Consider the following 13,757-nt stretch of genomic DNA (forward strand, 5'->3'; position numbering starts at 1 on the left):
ATGAATAGATACTTCTCCAAAGAAGATATGCAAATGGCCAACAAGCACATGACAAGATATTCAACATCATTATTCATCGGGGAAATGCAAATCAAACCCACAATGAGGTACCGCTTCCCACCCACTGGGATGGCTTAACTTCTGGATGAATGATGTAGGAGATACTCTGTCAAGTTGTGAGTCCATCTTAAACATAAGACATTGTTGTGACCGTGGTTCATGTTCTTGCCAACAGTCACTGCGCTGGGTTGCCTCTTACTGGGGGCATATTCAGCTTAGCCTGAGGTTCTCTGGATACAAACTTTGGGAGGAGGGGATTAAGGTTTATCCCATGGTCCCATAGGGATGGTCCCAGGCCTTGAGAGGTCCAGTGTGGGGGACAACAGGGATCATACTCCAGGGTCTGCACCATCTCGTCACCCCTTATCTCAGCCTGGCCCAGTACTGAGTGGCAGTAAGACAGGAGGGAAGGGGGCAGGGCACAACCATTAAAAGAATGACACAGCTGAGGGTACAAAAAAACTAGTTAGAACCAACTAGGCCCAAGGACTTCTCGCAGACCTGGAGCCTTATTATACACTTACTGTAATACATTAGCAGGCTAAATGACACACATACCAGTACCATGACAGTTCCGAGGCTGACCATAAAAGGCCAAAAGTGGGCGGTGGCCCAATTCCTGGAAATCCCCACCCCTTCCCCAAAATAGCTGGAATAATCTTCCCACTTGTTAGCCCATGAAATTACCCAGCCCATAAAAACTAACAGCCCCATGCCCCAGGGCCCCTCTCACCTTCAGAGAGGGACTGCTTTCTGCCTATGGAGTGCGTATTTTTCTAAATAAATTCGCTTCCACTTTACTATGGCTCGCTCTTGAATTCTTTCCTGCATGAAGCCAAGGACCCTCCCTTGGCGGCCCATCCCAGGAATTTGCCCAAGACCTGGGACTCGACTATTCCCTCGTGCCCGCTTCTCCTGCAACAGCAGTACCTGCCCCAGGTACTCAGAACAGGCTAGATGTAGCCCTCCACTCCATCCCTGGGTACTCTGGCGGGACCCAGGGACTTAATACCCAGGGACTTCCTGGAGGCTCTTACCCTCTCTGAAAAAATCAAACCAAGAGGTTTTCCAGGACCTCACTATTTCCTGGGGAGCCCCACCCTAATATTCGACCTCTACTCATCAAGATGAAATTGAGAGCTGTGAGGATACCCCCTCCACCATCCTGGACTCTGGGTACTTCTCCAGAATGAAGCTCCCACCAGGTTGGGGCATACTCACTGTGGCTGCAGAGCTCAGAGCCAGGGTCTGTGGTTCCCACAGGTAGTCCCCACAGCCTTCCCCAGCCTTCCTCTGTGACTCCGTACCCTAAGTGTTGGTCTGAGTGCACACCCTGGTCACCAGGTCCAGTTTTGTTAGGGCCCATGACAGCTGTTAGTGAGGGGTAGGTGACAAGGGACTCAGAGTTGGAAAGGTCCTCATCCACAGAGAAGCAAACTGTGGCATCTGCTCAAAGAGAGAGGGAGGCACCTACTCAAAGTCATAAATCTTTAAGAATTAATAGTAAGTAATTAGTAGTTAATAACGCAATTGCCGTACATCACTAAGAATAACAACCACTACATTCATTGCTCATCTGCCAAACCCCCTGAGACCTTCACACCTGCATGGTTGGTCCCCTTCCCTGAAACACTCTGTCATGATGATCCTTTTTTTTTTTTTTTTTTTTTAACCCGGTTGGCCCTTGGTTGGCCTGCAACTGTCAGCTTAGAATCTGCTTCCTCCAGGATGGCCTCCCAGACCTCCCATGTTGAGGTATTAATCCTGCTGAGTGCTGTGCACCTCCCCACTAAGCTTCCTGAGGCTTAGGAGCTTTCTTGCCCAGTTGATCAACACGACCCCAGCACTTAGCACAGTGTGTAGCCCAGGATAATAATAACTATAATAAGAAGGGTCAACACGTATGGATGGAGGTTCTCAGTGCTGTCCAGATACTGCCTCATTGGCTGAATGAAGGAATGGAGTATTGCCCGTCCAAGTCACTCCTCCCATTCTGGGATCTTATCACCCCAAGCCTAGGACCTGGCATCCTTTAAAAATATTTTAGTTACTGGAAAGCGCCAGGATGTGATTCTGGTCCCTCTGCCCTTCTCTCCAGGTCTTGGCCTCTGGCAGTGACCCTGTGGTGTCCCTGACATGGACAGAGTGCCGACTGCTGGGATAATGGGGACAGTCTGTCTGTCCAGGCTTTTCTGAATGCTGTTGGCTCTGGGCCCCTGGGTACCTTCCTACTCGAGGGCCCATTTCCTTCTCCACCAGCTCTATCCTTTTTCTACCCTCTGCCTGTCACCCCCCTCTGCCTGTTTGTCCGACTCTGCCAGGGCATGCGGCAGCTTGTCAGCTGGCCCCAGAGGCCTAGGCCATGCCACCCAGCTGGTTATTTCCCCAGAAGACCCCCTGAACTCAGATCTGAGGTGCACAGTCTCTCCCAGGGCTGGCCATGGTTGTGGGCCTAATGTTGGGGTATATCGTACCCCGGCCCCCTCCACTCCAGCCCCCACCTCCCGGGGGAGCAGAGATGCCCTGATGGCTCCCATCGAGGGGCAGCAGATCGCCCAATGCTGGGGCCAGCCTGGGGAGCAGGACAAGAGAAACCACAGGGTGACCTCCTGCCCCCTGATTTGGGATCATCCCTGTGCTGAGCCTCGCCCTGATTTCGGGTGTGTGGGAAGGGGCAGTGGTCATCAGGCAGGCAGGCACTGCTAGAACCATCACCTGGGCACAGCCCTTGCTCCGAGACCCCCGGTGCTTTGGGCCACCCCTCACTCTGAGTCCCCTCTTCCTTCTCCCTCTTTCTCCTTTTGCCTGTCTTACCCAGACTCTGTCCTCCCTGCCACCCTCCTCTCTGGAGCTCCAAGCCCTTCTCCTTGAGATTTTCTCACTGTCACCGGAACTGAGCCTGTCCCCATACTGCTCGCACCATCTCCCCCTTAGACCAGGCCCCTCCTCTGTTCTCTGGCTCGATCCCACCTAGGGCCTCCCTCCCACCCCTTGGCCTTCATCTTCACATCCAGTTGATCCCTACAGACTCTTCCCTTTGTGATTTTGCTCGGCTGTCTTCTCTCTTCCTGATGCTGGGGTCACTTCAGGCCCACACTCAGCCTTGACAGATCTCTCTCCTCAGCCTCGCTGCCTGAAATACCAGATCCACCTTGCAAAAGCCCCCCCCCCCCACCCTTTTCAGGGCTGCATTGGAAGGCCTTCCAGCTCTGAGTTCACAGATCACTCTGCCAACACCCTGGCAGGCCTCCGCTCTGCACACTCGTTTCCCAATACTCCCAGCCCACATGCCTGGAAGCTCACCCTTGGGGTTCGTCTCCTCACCCATCCCTTCCCCATGTGAATTTCTGCTCTTACACCATCCCCTCCCGAGTCCTCACTTCACCTCCAGCACACTTCCACTCACTCCCACTCAGCCTGGCCCTGGTGCCCAGGCCACACCTGGTTCTCCCCACCTGGGCTGCCCTGATACCCTCAAAACTGTCCATGTAAAAACAAACTGGGGGGGACTTCCCTGGTGGCACAGTGGTTAAGACTCCGTGCTCGCAATGCAGGGGGGCCTGGGTTCGATCCCTGGTCAGGGAATTAGATCCCACATGCATGCCGCAACTAAGAGTTCACATGGCATTTAAACAAGCTCGAGTCTCTCCTACAATGAAACAAGAACAAATATCTACCCTCCCTCCCCTCATATCCCCCTCGGGTTCCCGCCCCCGCCCCTCCACATCCTGACTTGGTGGGAACAGCATCTCCTCTCACTGAGTCCACACCTCCCCTCCCCCTCCGCCCTCTAAGGAAAACTTCTGCCTCTCTGGTCATTCCCATGTTACACATCCAATGAGCATGTTTAGTCTTGATCTGCCTGAAGCATCGGCCCACACTGATCCCTCCCTCCTGGAAATTTGCTCTCTCCTTGGCTTGCAGAACATCATTCTCTCCTGGGTTTCCTCCCATGTTTCTGGCCACTCGTGCTGTTTGCTCTGGACCTTTAAATGGCCGAGTCCCACAGGCTCTGACCTCCATCCTCTCCTCTTCTCACTCCCCTTCTGTAGCTCCAACCACCACCTTTATACTGATCACTCCACATGTTCTATGTCCAGACCATATATCCAGACTGGCACCTTCACGTGTGTGCCTCAACAACCCTAAAGCCCGACATCAGCCAGAACTTGCCATCAACGCTGGCCTCCGCTGCCCCTGGTGTGGCCACAGGGCCCTCAAAGCCTGGCCCTTGCCCACCCTTCCAGCCCCAAGTAGCTCTCCCTCACTTGATGCCCTCCAGCCCCCTGAACTTTCTCTGCTTGTCATGCTCCCCCAGCTGAGGGGTCTTTGCCTCTGCTGCTCCCCCCTGCTTGGAGCCCCATCCTGACCCTCTGTGCCTGGCTAACCCCTGTCACCTCAGACAGAAGCTCAAGCGTCACTTCCTTCGGGATGCCCTCCCTGGTTTCCCTGCTGGGGCTGGTGCTACTGGTTATTCCTTCCCCTCACAGGTCTACTGCTCCGCTTGGCCCTGTCCACCACGGTGTGTTTATATTGATTTAAATCAGGAGTTACACACTTTTTCAAGGCCAAGAGGTAAATGTTTTAGGCTTTGCAAGCCAGAGAGTCTCTGTCGAAACTACTCAACTTTGCCATCGTGGGCAAACGCAGCCACAGACAATATGAAAACAAATGAGCATGGCTGCGTTCCAATAAAGCTTTATTTATGGACACTGAAATTTGAATGTCACCTATTTTTTTTTTTTTTTTTTTAATTTGGCCGTGCTGCATGGCTTGCAGGATCTTAGTTCCCCAACCAGGGATCAAACCCAGGCCCCGGCAGTGAAAGCGCAGAGTCCTAACCACTGGACCGCCAGGGAATTCCCTGAATGCAATTTAATTTTCAGGTGTCACCAAATCTAATTCTTCTTTTGATTTTTTTTCCCCATTAAAAAAATGTAACAACCTTTATTAGCTTACAAGCTGTACAGAAACAGGCGATGGGCCATAGTGTACCGACTCCGGATTTAAACAATTCTGTGATGAATCTCTCTCTTGCCATCACTAGATCATAGGCTCCGTGAGGGCAGGGACTGAGTCTGTCTCAGCTCATCACTTTTGTCCCCGCTGTTTGACCTATGGGAAGAATATTCTTCCCTCTTTTTCTACCACCCCTCACTCAGCTCGTTGAACATCTGCTGAATGAGTAAAAACAGCCGGGTATGTAGATTGACTCGCTAAATCCTCTCTGAGGTGGGTACTACTGTTTTTTTCTTTTCTTTTCAAGTTGGGTGTTTATTATTTCACTCCACTGCTTATGTATATGTGACATCAATTATTCTGTACATATCAAATATTGCATCATTTTACAAAGTGAACTCAACATGCTGCCTGTAAACCTTCTGTCTCTGGGATTCCCCCGTCCTTGAGGACAGTTCTGCCTTCCACATAGAAGACTGGGGCTGCTGGGGCCCTTTCCCTCCCCTTGGTCCGCCCCCTCCAACCCCTCACCCCCCACCCCCGCCAACACACACACTTAGTCAGATGCTGCCTCCTGGCCCTTCATACCTTCAGCATCTCTGTCCACCCTGCCCAGCCCGGAGCGGGCTGTCTTTCTCTCTCCCTGAGCGGCTGCATCAGCTTCCTGACCACTCTTCCTGCTCTAACTGATGCTCCCCTCCCTCCTCCAGGCCGGCGCTCTGTCCAGATTCGCTCAGCTATCTCCTGCTGAAACCCTGCAGTTTCTTCCCACTGATCCTGGATAAACCCTAAAGACCAAAGAGGCTGTTTACAAGACCCTGCGCCATCTGGCTCCACTCACCTCCTCAGATTCATTTTCAGCCATTCTCAGCCTCTCTCCCCAAGCTCCAGTCATGCTGGGATTCTCTTTGCTTCCTAAAATACAGAGGTGGGTACTATTGTTATTTTGCTTTTTTTTCAGATTATGGATCTAAGGCACAGAGAGGTTAAGTAACTTGTTCAGGGTCACACAGCTGTAAGTGGCAGAGCCAGGATTTGAATCCGGCACGTCTGGCTTTGGAGTCCAGATGCTTAACCAGCACATCATGTTTGCTGAGGACTGTCATGGTGCAAGCTCAGTAATGATGTGGCAATAAAACCGGTCTCCACCCTCCACCAGCCACCACCCTGCTTCCACCTGGCACACCCTCCCCATCTCAGGTCAACTTCTTTTCTTTAGGGACACCTGGTGTGGGATGGCTCCTTGGTCATCTCTTCCCCTGAGGAGCCTTAATCTTAGTGTGTGGCTAGATACACTCACCACCATGACTGAACTTACGGTCTGTCCCCTCTACCCCCCAAGCTGCGCCAGGGCAGACAGGGTCTATCTTGCTTCCCACCACCCCCTCCGCCCCTCTCCTCCCAGGAGCCCTGTGCCTAGCGCACAGGAGCCACACAAGACACATCTGTGGAGCATTGGAACAAACTGGGCGGAAACCTAACCATTGGTGTCATCTCCAATTGCGTGTAAAAACACAAAAGGCACCAAGGTTCATACTCTCCAGGCAGGAAGCATCTGTAGCGGTAAATGAAGAAGATTCAGCTTTCAGAAACACTTGGCAGTGAGCCAAAAGCCTTTTAATGGGTGCGTTTGGGCTTCTGACACTTTGATTGTGATATTGGCAAGGCTGAGCAGCTAAGCAAACATTATTTAACTTAATCATTTGAAGCATCGGCGTACATACACGTTACCAACAACGGGGCATTATAGGCGTTTGCAGAATGACTGTTCTGAGCTTACAGGACAGTTGGCATCCCTGACACCTCGCCCTGGTCCAGCTACGAAATTCCAGACATGTGACACCCCGTCTGGGGTGAGATGAGTGAAGCACTTGCCTGGAGCTCAAAATGTACTGGGACACCAGCAAAACTCAGTGATCAAGATAAATGATAACCTAATAATAATTTAAAGGTAACATTTTTAGAAAATCAGACCAATAAAGTATGGCCAATGGAGTGGTCACTTGGCTTCATGAGTAAAATTTTGTTGGAATCAGGGCTGGGATTAGTGCGAGGGGTATGGAGCAGGTAGTACAAGCAATGGGTCAGGTTATAAAAGATGGGTCTTTTTTTCTTCTTCTTTTTGGCCACACTGTGCGGCTTGTGGGATCTTAGTTCCCTGACCAGGGACTGAACCACGCCCCTGGCGGTGAAAGAGCGGAGTCCTAACCACTAGACAACCAGGGAATTCCCAAAAGGTGGGTCTTTATTTACAATTTTGATATTCTGTCTATCATGGGTTTTTGCATTAATTTTGATTTTGTCATATATTGCCTTAAAGTATCATTTACTTTGATTTCTGAGTTTTTTGGCACCTGCTCTTAAATGTTATGCCCTTGGTGAGGGTCTCACTTGCTTCACCCTAGTCCTGTCTCTACCTGAAACGCCCCCGTTCCCCAACCACCTGGTTTGAGAAGCCCTGGGAGTCGTATAACCTTCAGCAAATATGGGTGATATCTCGATCCATGCTTTTTAAAAAAATCTGTTATTCGGGCTTCCCTGGTGGCGCAGTGGTTGAGAGTCTGCCTGCCGATGCAGGGGACGCGGGTTCGTGCCCTGGTCCGGGAGGATCCCACGTGCCGCGGAGCGGCTGGGCCCGTGAGCCATGGCCGCTGAGCCTGCGCGTCCGGAGCCTGCGCTCCGCAGCGGGAGAGGCCACAACAGTGAGACGCCTGCGTACTGCAAAAAAAAAAAAAAAAATCTGTTATTTTATTTATTTATTCATTTGGCCTTACTGCACAGCATGTGGGATCTTAGTTCACTGACCAGGGATCAAACCTACGCCCCTTGCATTGGAAGCACGGAGCCTTAACCACTGGACCGCCAGGGAAGTCCCAGTCCATCCCTTTCTATAGGTCAGGAAACAGAGGCCGGAGAGGTCTGTGTCTCTCCCCTCACACACCTGCTGGAGGGTCCTCAGCCTCAAAGAACCTTCAGGTGGGACTTCCCTGGTGGCACAGTGGTTAAGAATCCGACTGCCAATGCAGGGGACATGGGTTCAAGCCCTGGTCTGGGAAGATCCCACATGCCATGTCGTGGAGCAACTAAGCCCGTGCGCCACAACTACTGAGCCGGCGTGCCACAACTGCTGAAGCCTGCACAAGAGAAGCCACCGCAATGAGAAACCCACGCACCACAACAAAGAGTGGCCCCTGCTCGCCGCATCTAGAGAAAGCCTGTGCGCAGCAATGCAGACCCAACGCAGCCAAAAATAAATAAATTTTTATATATATATATATATATATATATATATATATATATATAAAGAAGAACCTTCAGGCTAGAGGTGAGATCGAGATGGAAATCCGGGAGGAAAAAGCAGGTCCTTTGCAACTATCTGGATGCAGTAAGTGCGTGGAACTGGCTTCAGGAGGAAGCAAACGGATGGCAAAGGGAGAAGCAGGTGAGCAGCCATGCCTGGGCCACTTGCACCCAGCCTGGCCTGACCCAGGAGAGGATCTGAGTGGCCTCCGACCCTCCAGGGGTTAAGCAATGGAGACAGAGATGAAATACCCGGCCAGGCGCTGGTCTGATGGAGAATTCCCACATGAAACAAGGTGGGTGTGAGGAGGGATGCATGCAGAGGGCGATGGCAGGAGAGGGGGAAGCCCACCTGGCTTAGGGAGAGGAGGGTTCAAGAGTGGCTTTCTGTGACGCGGCACATCTTAGCTGAGACTTAAGGACTAGGGAGGAGAAAGTAATAAGTAATGAGGAGGAGTAAGGAAGGGGATGAGGGTGGAAGAGGGCTCCCAGCAGGGGCGATGGCAGGTGCAAAGGCCAGGAGGCAAGCGCTTTGAAGAGTAGAATGGAGTGGGGGCTGGTGATGAAGCCCATGAAAACGAGTGAAGACTGATGTTTGGCAAGGAGCCGGGGTGGGGTGGGACTGGGCTAGCAGGGAAGGCTGGAGAGGGTCCACCTCTCCTGAGCTGGTGGGACCTGGTCCAGGTTACCACCAGGTGCCTTCCTCACTGGAAGAGGGAGGAGTTGAGCATAAGCCCTGTTGGGTGAGATGCTCCCAACAGCATCAGGTGCCCACTGCATGCCAGGCAGGGCCTCAGGCAGGGCCTCTGCCAGGGGCTCCCACAAACATCCTCTCCCTTCCACCTCCAGCCTGAGCACACCTTCTCTTGGGGGAGGGAAGGGTTAAGGCTCCCTCCCAAGGCTCCTGCCATCTGATCCTGCTTCCTGCTCTGTCCTCACCTGTGGGATGGGATGGTGAGACAATGGAAACCATCGATGCTGCCAGCCTCCTTCAGCTCCGTACTTTAACCCTTCCCCTCCTGAGTCAAACTTGCGGTGACATCCAGGAAGCAACATCTGTGGCTTTGGCTGGGTTGCCACTTGCCACCCACCTCTAGAGGGAATCAGGGAAGGTGTTAAAGACAAAACAAAGATATAGGACAGATGTGTAGGATGTAATATTATACAGCCAGTGAGTGAACAAGCCATTTTTGTATTTTGAAAGTAACTTTGGAAAATGCACGATACGAGTTGTAACTATCTTTTAGCTATCTCCATCTTCAACATCTACATCTGTATAAGAAAAGAAGACTGCAAGGTGGAATTTCCTGGTGGTCCAGTGGTTAGGACTTGCACTGCCGGGTGCACAGGTTTGATCCCTGGTCTGGGAACTCAGATCCCACAAGCCGTGCAGCGTGGCCCAAAAAAAAAGACTGCAAGGAAATTCTCCAGGAGTGGTTATCTCTGGGGGAAGGCAGTAGTGATCTTGGAGAGGCAGCAGTGAATGGTGGCATGAAGCGAGATCTTAATTCCCTGCCCAGGAATTGAACCTGGGTAGCCTGGATGAAAACCAGGAATCCCAGCCACCACACCTGCCCTGCCCTGCCCTAGGACCCTCCCCAACATGCATGCACAACTCTTTTCCCAAGATGGATTACAGCCCAGAGGCCTATGGGACGGCCAAGGTATCACATATTATGGAGTGGTGCTCCCTCCTCTTTGACCCCCAAGGAGCCTTTCTGCACATGTGCAATGTTTCCCTTGCCCCAAAGATGGGAAATATATGACCTCGTGATCTTTTAACAGGGTTTAACCCCTCTCTGTCCCTGCCATAAAAGCATTCAATGTCCAGTTACCTACCCTATTCCTGTTGTTTCTTATATCGAAGTGCAGATCTTGAAATATAGACAGGAGTCTGGTAAATAAGTATGTAGTCCTGGAGCCCGTATGTCTCTTGCCTCAGGAAATGTAAACAGGGGGTTGGTAATGAATGTCTGGCCTGGAGCCCATCTTCTTCTCACCCCAAGAAGTGTGAACAGGAGGCCAGTTATAAATGTCTAGTTTGGGGCCCACCTATCTCCTGCCTCAGTAGGATCATGATAGGAATATTTTATTTTCTTTTGTGTTTCTATATTGTGTACATTTTCTATAATGAATGTCATAGAAGAGGTGGTATAGCATAGTGATTGAAAAAGCAGACTGTATGGGTTCAAATCCTGGCTCTCCAATTTATGTACCTTCAAGACCTTGGACAAGCCACTTAGCCTCTCATCCTCAGTTTCCTCCTGCATACAATGGGGAGAATTAATACCTATTTATAGGGTTGTTAGGATTAAATGAGTTCATATTTGCCATGAACATTTCATTTGCCATGCACAGGGCCTGGCACGTAGTAGGCACTATGTGTTTGTTAAATAAAAGCAAAGTTACTTTTGGAGTTCCCTTGGTGGTCCAGTGGTTAAGAATCTGCCTTCTTAATGCAGGGGACGGAGGTTCGATCCATGGTTGGGGAACTAAGATCCCACATGCGGTGGGGCAACTAAGCTTGCATGCCACAACTAGAGAGAAGCAACCAAAGATTCTGTGGGCCACAACTAAGACCCGACATGGCCAAATATATTTTAAAAATATACAGGTTATTCTTTAAAAAAAGCAAAATTACTTTTATAGAATATGCAAAAAGGTTAATTTAAAACTTATCCAAGTAATACAGGAACACAGTCTTCTTGTAAGGAATAACATGGGAATTTTTTAAGTGAAATAATCCTTGGGGAAGGATTAGTTTACAGCCTGTCTGGATTCACATTAAAAAAAAAAATTTTTTTTTTTTTTTTGGCTTCGTTGGGTCTTCATTGCTGCATGCGGGCTTTCTCTAGTTGCGGCGGGCGGAGGCTGCTGTTCGTTGCAGTGTGCGGGCTTCTCATTGCGGTGGCTTCTCTTTTTGCAGAGCTCGGGCTCTAGGCGCGTGGGTCTCAGTAGTTGCAGCACGTGGGCTTAGTAGTTGTGGTTCGCGGGCTCTAGAGCACAGGTTCAGTAGTTGTGGTGCATGGGCTTAGTTGCTCCGTGGCATGTGGGATCTTCCCGGACCAGGGAATCGAACTCGCGTCCCCTGCATTGGCAGGTGGGTTCTTAACCACTGCGCCACCAGGGAAGTACCTGAAAAACGTATTAGTTGAGTGCTAAGGCAGGAGCAGGAAGGCATGAGAAGTGTGTGGGTGGCATTCCAGGGACAATCCCCTCCCTGCTCACTCCACAGTGGGGGAAAGGGCAAGGCCAGGATTCACCAGTGTGGATTATCAGCACTGGCTGATCCTGTGCCCCAAAGCTCCCGCTTTGGTATTTTCCCCCAGGAAGCAAATGCTGAGCCAGGAACCCTGACATTCTGGTTTGCTGGCCAGCCTCACTGACATGCAGGCCTACTTGCCATTTGGCTTTTTGAAATATTGGCAAGTATCTGACGACCCCCAGAACTACCATTGTGGATCCCTCGGGGCCTAGGAACTTCAAATCAGGAACTGTTTAAGAAAGCAAATGGCATGCTTCTGATACGGATTTCACACCAATGTGTGCCTGAGGGCATCACCGTTCCAGCATCACGCACCACGTGAAGTGTCCCTGAGAACCAGGAGGAACTGGCGAGGGTAGCCCCCCTCGTCAGCTCCCTGTTGGGGAAGGACTCAGATCCATGCAGCTACACAGTTACCTCCTTAGCATTTCTTTCTTTTTTTTTTTTTTTAATATTTATTTGGTTGCACCAGGTCTAAAGTTGTGGCAGGCGGGCTCCTTAGTTGCAGCTTGCCGGCTCCTTAGTTGTGGCATGCGAGATCTTAGTTGCAGCTTGCATATGGGATCTAGTTCCCTGACCAGGGATTGAACCCAGGCCCCCTGCATGGGGAGCAAGGAGTCTTGTCCACTGTGCCACCAGGGAAGTCCCCTCAGCATTTGTTGACCTCAGCCCATAGATTAGGAAGCGTGCAGCCTCTCGCCCAGGAGGAATAGGTTTTGGGGGTGGGGAGGCAAGATTTGAGCATTTTGGCGTGCAAGCTTTCTGTTGAATGGGAAAAAGTTTAGATTTCATTCTTACCCATCCACACCAGTAGCAGCCTGTGAGGATGAAAGAGATTGGATTGGTGCTGAGCGGAGCCTCCAGGGAGGAAGGTCAACATGAGCCGAAGCCCAGGCTCAAGGCAGCCAAAGGGCGCCCCACCCTGCAAGGCCGTCAGAGCGCACCCAACGCCTGCTGCGTGGCCACCCTGCCAGGCTCCACAATGACGGCCCCCCCCAGTGAGAAACTAGGGTCACTAATTTCTCCGAGAACAGGCCAGGCGGGGATGGAATTCAGGCACACCCTGGTTCTGGATGATGTGGCCCCAGGGATTTTCTTCCCCATGACTTGTATCATTTCCTCTTGAGAGCCAATCATTAACCTTACCGAGGCCCTCACATGAGAAGCCACAGGAACAAGTGACTGGTTGAGGCTGGAAATGCCCAGGCTGCTTCCCCAGAGGGGCCGGGTCCCCAGTCACACTCCTGCCAGGGTCGCAGGGCAGGGGCCCAGCCCAGGCCCAGCCTCTCCTGCTGACTTCTACACACCCTGCTGGGCAGGTCAGATGGCAGAGGCCTGCATGTGGACGAAGCCCCTTTGCTTTCGGGCAGTGCTACCCATGTCAGCTGAGTGCCCTCTGCTTAGGGATGGGGGTGGGGAAAAGAGCTTTCAGGAACACTGGGGAAGGTGCAGGGGGGTTAAGGTTTTCCCACCCGGACAGCCTCAGTTCCACACCCTCTCCATGCTGTAAAACACCTGCTGTGTGAGAAAGTCTGCTGGGCAGCAGGGTCAGGGGCCCCAGCCCCGCCTGGACCTAGTCCCTCAGCCTTTTTTTCGGGGGTGGGGATGGGGTGGGGTCTGGGATAGTCATGGATTCCTTGGCTTAACTTCCCAGCCTCCAATTAAGCCAGTAACACAGACAGAACACCTCTACCCTGGTGGGTCAGGTGCCAACCCTCAGTCTGGCCAGCTGCGGGGGAGGAGCCGGAGAGAAGCCACCTGGTCAGAGCCCCGCCCATTCTCGGGCAACAAGGCCCTGGTGCTGAGTAGCCAGGACCAACCCGGAGAACCTCTGATGGGGTTTGGTAACTCAAGGGCGGGGGAGGCCGTGCATCCTGGCCAGAAACCTCCCTGCCGCCCCGGAGGCCACAGGGCTGTCCCCAGTCCAGGGGGCTCTCCATTCTGGTTCAGAGCCCTTCTCCCGTGACGGTGAGGCCAGAGGGGTCGGCCTGTTTTCTGAGATTCCCAGGACCTCCCGGGACCACTGGGCAGGCGCCGCAGGTCAAGTCCAGGCAGCGGGTCGGGAGGCAGGTTCCCCGCCCACCCCTCAACCACGGGCCAGGGGTCCCCGCGGGCCGGCCACCCTCCCCAGCGCGCCCCTCCCAGCGGGCCAGCCAGCGCTTGAGTCCAGCTT

Source organism: Delphinapterus leucas, chromosome 19 (assembly GCF_059928025.1).
Source record: "Delphinapterus leucas isolate spDelLeu-1000000601 "Yukka" chromosome 19, BTC_Dleu_Yukka2, whole genome shotgun sequence".
Classification (NCBI taxonomy): Eukaryota; Metazoa; Chordata; class Mammalia; order Artiodactyla; family Monodontidae; genus Delphinapterus; species Delphinapterus leucas.